Consider the following 5,177-nt stretch of genomic DNA (forward strand, 5'->3'; position numbering starts at 1 on the left):
CAAACCAACCCAACGCATAAATGTTTCCAGACCCTCAAAGGGCAGATGGGAAATAGGTGCCTTAAATAGGAGTTATACATCAGAACATAGATCTAGGTGAAGATACTTGGCCTAAAGGTATTACCAGTAGGAAAAATAAATAAATAAATAAATAAAAACAATACAAGCAAGAGGCACATAATGTGTAAATAGGAAACTAAGGCAGTAGGAAGATTTTCAGTAAATAATTCTTGCTTTGCACTGATTTATTTTGTCAGTGATAGGTGCAGAGGAGGAATCACCAGGCAGCGATGGTTGACAGAAAGGAAAATGAAGTTCAGAAAGGGGCCAAAGAGCTGATGTGTGCATTTATTTTGCTTTCCAACACAACACAGGCCAAAGGACCCCTCCATCAGGCTATGCCCTTGGGCTTCACAGCAGCATCTTTTACCTCTCTGTTTAAGGACATCCCAAACCTCACCTGTTTAAAAATTGGACATTTATCCAAGCTGACAAGGCTTTCCTGAGGTGCTAGAGAGAAGCAGGTGGTCTGAAACACCCTCCTGGGGCAACTCTGCCTTACTTCTACTCTGAATTAATCTGTTTTTCATCCCCTGCTGCTTGTTCTTTGGGTGCTTCCCCAGAAGATCGGAGAGCCCTTGAGCAGGTAGCACTCACTCCCCAGGGAAGATGTAGCAAGGGCACCATTAAACACTTTCCTTTGGAAAATCAACAGGAATTACCTCTGGGAAGGTGGTAAGAGGCTGAACAGCAGAGGGAAGAGGGGAGAAGAGGAGGGCTGGGGGCAAGAGGCGCGGATGGCCATGTGGTTGGTACCACTGTGTGGCTTCGCACGAAGCAGGGTTGAAGCTCCAATGTGGGGTCCCAGACAAGTGTTTTCCTCCTTGATGAACCCCAGCCAAGCAAAAGTAACCGAGCTGCCAGCAGCTGTCATTCCTGGGCACTGTTTCTCATTTCTGCCCCCCAAAACTTCTGGTAATGAAGTTCACTGCTTCTCTCCTATTTTGCAGCTGCTGTTTGCTTGCATCAAAGTTCTGCAGTCTGTGAAAAGACAGTTGATGGATTTTTTGCAAGGAGAGAAAAAAAAATCCCCAACCCATAAATAAATGTTGAAGGAGGAAGTATAAAAGGCAAAGCTTTCTCAAAGCAATGGCTTGCAGCTAAGTATTTTCAGTCACCCCTACTGACCAGACAGGTTATCTGGAGTACTCCCAGCCCTAGAGATGACATTTGACATGACATGTACATGAGATGTATCAGTTAGGTCATGGTGCTAAAGCACAAGACACCACCCCTTCCTCCTCCTTCCTCCTGCACCCCTCAGGGAATCCAAAAGTTCAGGGGCTTTAAAGTTGAATTCCCCACACAAGAGTTCAGCACCTTTCAACCTTTTCAGACCTATTACAGGAAGAAAACCGGGAGGAAGAAGTGTAGGGAGGGAGGAGGGGGGTCAGGGGGTTATTTTATGGGCAGGTTTAGAAGCTCAAGAGAAAAGAGGCTTGTTGCATTGGTTGGGAAGGAGATAAAAGTCACTGTATTGGTTCATCTCCAGGGCCAGTGACAGGGAGTAGGCTCCTTCTAAAAGCCTTATAAATGCACCTTTAATTCTACAGTAATCCCTGTATAATTAAGAGAAAAAGTCAACAGAGAGGGTTGTGTCATTACAGGATACCAGCAAACTGGTTTAGTATTAAAAACAAAGAGTTCAAGAAGAAAAATATTAATAATAATAAAAAGGCAGAGTAATCTACCCAGTCATAATCAAGTCATATCAACTGATTCACTCCTCCAAACGTGCTCAGGGTTAGTTTGGGCAAATTGGCTGGTCTGCCATGGAATGATGATTTAGGGTGCGGAGGTGCTAGCTGAGTCCCAAAGAAACCCACGTGCACAATTTGGTCAGCTGCTCTGACCAGAGCCCACAGTAAGAGGAATAAACATCCATAGGGTTCAGTTCCCCCGTCAAAATTCTTTGGTATTCATATTTTTACCCTGTTGTTTTCCTTTCCCTCACATTTTTACGTAGCTCTCTGTACTACTCAGTTCAGAGGAATGTAATAAAACTATCAGTATATGAAGGATATGGCCCTGAGACAAACACAGGACTGAATATGAATGGCATTCAGGACTTGTAAATAGGCAGATGGGGCATTCTGCTGGACAAACATTTCTCTGTGCTGCTAGGAAAAGCTTTCTAGGCCCATCCCTGGTGATACTTACACCTAGCAGAGGCAAAGTGACAAGCTAAAGGAGCTGGAAGATGAGGATGTCATTCAGTCCATCACCCTCATGGTGTTTGTCCTCTCCAGAGTGTGGTGTGCCTGGCTGGGAGAGGCCAGGGCCTGAGAGAGGTGACAGCAACAACCTGGCCAGGAGCAGGGACCAGAGTGCATCTCTTCAGTCTTCTCCTTCACTGTAGGGTTCAAGCAAGCCAGGGTCTTCAAAAAGCAGTGTCTCAGAGCAGTTCAAGTACGGCTACACCCAAGGATTTTTCAGGTGGAGATGGAGATTGCTGCATCATGGGGCCTTGGTGCTCCCCACCGCAGCCTGCCCACCACTGAGCCACAGTTCTCTTTGGATGCATCTGAGTCTGATATCAGAGGGAAATACCTCATGGTCCATAGGCACATGGATTTCTGGAAAGTTTCACACTCTTGGTACAACCAGTCCAGAGCGATATTTCCAATAGATGCTTTCATCCTACTAGAGACCAGTAAGGCCTAGGCAGGTGGAATTGCTAGAGCTGATCGACACATGCAGAAATTGCACTCTAGAGAGGCTCCCACTGAAGTGACAAGTGGCTCCATCAGTGTCTTTCTTCAAAAGGTGCCTACAACTCCACAGGGCTTGAAACAGAAAACTATTTTATTGTAGGAGGTCTGCTCCTCTCACAGACACAGCTGTAAGTGCAACCCTCCAACACCGATCTGCCAAGTTCTCCCAGCTGTAGGTCCCTTAAAATACAAAATAAGCCCTTCCCCACTGTATTAGATGTCCTTCACTTTGGTTACAAAAGTTGTTCTCTCACTTCCTACATGCACACTTGCCATGCAGCAATTGTGTGCATTCGGTGCCACAAATATCTTGACTACGATATACTCAAGAGCTCCTCTGCAAAACTCCTTGTAGCTAAGAGCTCATGCCCAACAATCAGCATGTTTTGGAAGGGAACATCTTCAAGTTTGTGAAAAGTTGTAAACGCTTTAAAAAATCTGTGATGGCTCAGCTGTTGCCCAGGGTTTAATAGTGACAGCAGGTTGTATTTGGCTTCCTTCATGGGCAATTAAGGAGAACAAATCTAAGTATATCATCCCATCTGTAGTTCAAAGAAGCATCATTAGAGGTATTTGGTTCTATCTGTTTGATATAATAGGAGAGTAAGGTGTCTTATTTGACGTGAAATTTTTTAATATCTCAAGATGGTTAAAACTATTCATTAGGATAGTTTCAAGAACTACAGGACTACCTTGTAAGACATTTGTTAATTTGTCTCTTCACACCACATTTTGTATTGCTCTACTCCAGATGTCTCTTCAGCCAGTGCTTTTTTCTGTCCCTACTATTTCCAATGCCCTTAGGAACAAAGTGCACATTTTCCATCTTACTTCCAGAAAGTCTTGGGGGAGGAAAAAAAAAAAAAAAAAAAAAGGACGTAAAAATGATATGTAAATTTAAACCCGATGTTTCAGCGAAACATTCTTCATGCTCTGTGCTAGAAATGGGTGCTGGTTCCTTTGAATGTTATTTCTTGGGTAACATAACTTAGTAATTACTTATTTCACTTAACACCTACATAAAGGAAAAGAATCTAACATTAGTCACACTACCTCTGACATTTCATATTTCTGTATCTATCATTGCTACTGATAACTGTCCGTCCCTCAAACCCACCCCTTCATTTGATACCATGAATAGTTTTTCAGCATGAGCTCCTCAGCAGTGAGACTCCAGCCTTGGTTTCCCAAGTCCACTAAAACCCTTGGAAGGACTTTTGCTGACCGGGAATTTTGCAGTACACCAGAAGCACCTGTGTTGCATTAGAGAATAGCAGTAGTGAAAAAAAAATAATGAAGTATTTGTCTCCCAGCCCCCTGCCCCACCTTGTCCCAACCCATCTGCCAAATATAAAAGAGCATTCGTAATCTAATTAATCTAACCATTGCCTGTCACGGCTGGAAGGCAATTTTGAAAGACTATCGCCTTGTGTTTTACTTCGTCTCGAAAGTTAATCTCCTCAAAGCAAAGGGACTTCCCACTCCCCCAAGCCCCACAACCCTTAATCTTTCTTCTTAACCAGTTGCTGGTGAATGTGCCTCCGTAGCTGGATGTAAGAATGTGCAAGAGGGAGGCATCCCCTCCTCCTCTCCTGCTGTACAAAAGAAGACTTGTGAGAGGAGATGCTGTTCAAGATGCTCTTCTCCTGCCACAGAAGGAATCACAGCTCCCCAGCCTCACTCTGTGGCTAACCAATTACCCTATCTCTTCCATCATCTTCCATCACCTGGCCCTTTGCTTTTTTTTTTTTTTCTTTTTTTTTTTTTGGTTGAGATTAAAAGATCTCACACACTTGGAGAGAAGAAAGAGCCCCCAGTCCATCTCCACATTGTCAATTATAAACAAGGGCCTAGGGAGGGGGAGAGGCAGGGTTGCACACTGTTATTGACTTAAGCACTTTGGAAAGGTCATCTTCAAGGTCTGGGCCTTCCCTTTCCCACTCCAAGCTCACCTGGGCCCATTAGGGAGGAATTCCTGGGCCCTCCTGTATTTCATTTTGGGCCCACTGACACTTCTGAGGAGTAATAGAGAAGGTGGAGAGGGAGGAGGTGGGATGTGGGGAGCGGAGGAGAAAATGAAGACAGGTGGGGGGAAAGACAAGTCATTGAGAGACTTCAAAGTAGAACAAAGACCCATCCAGATGTGAATAATTGCTAGGTCAGCACGTTAATCACAGGCAAGGGCTACAGTGCGAACTATCCCTGGTCCCTTCACAGGGGCAAATGAGGGAGAGGGGGGGGCACAAAGGGAGAGGTACAGAAACGGGGCTTTGATACAGCAAAGAACAAGCATGAGAAACACATTTCCAGGTGATTATGTGAATAATGAGCCAACCTCTGCTTTATTAAGGGCACACCAGGGCTGTAATTGCAAATGGGCTGCAGCTCGGGGGGCAGCGAGGG

At 44.8% G+C, this 5,177-nt stretch overlaps 1 long non-coding RNA gene across 2 annotated transcripts; it reads right to left on the reverse strand.

Moving 5' to 3' along the window:
• Positions 1–1,389: 1,389 nt before the first annotated feature.
• LOC137852019 (uncharacterized) lies at positions 1,390–4,554 on the reverse strand. 2 transcript variants are annotated; one of them, XR_011093626.1, is made up of 3 exons: positions 4,295–4,554; positions 3,907–4,027; positions 1,390–3,789 (listed from the first exon to the last, which is right to left on the reverse strand). It is a non-coding gene; the product is annotated as an uncharacterized lncRNA (long non-coding RNA). The 2 variants fall into 2 exon arrangements; XR_011093625.1 differs by having other exon boundaries at positions 1,390–3,616; positions 4,295–4,473.
• Positions 4,555–5,177: the final 623 nt, after the last annotated feature.

The sequence above is a fragment of the Anas acuta genome, chromosome 2 (genome assembly GCF_963932015.1).
Source record: "Anas acuta chromosome 2, bAnaAcu1.1, whole genome shotgun sequence".
Taxonomy (NCBI): domain Eukaryota; kingdom Metazoa; phylum Chordata; class Aves; order Anseriformes; family Anatidae; genus Anas; species Anas acuta.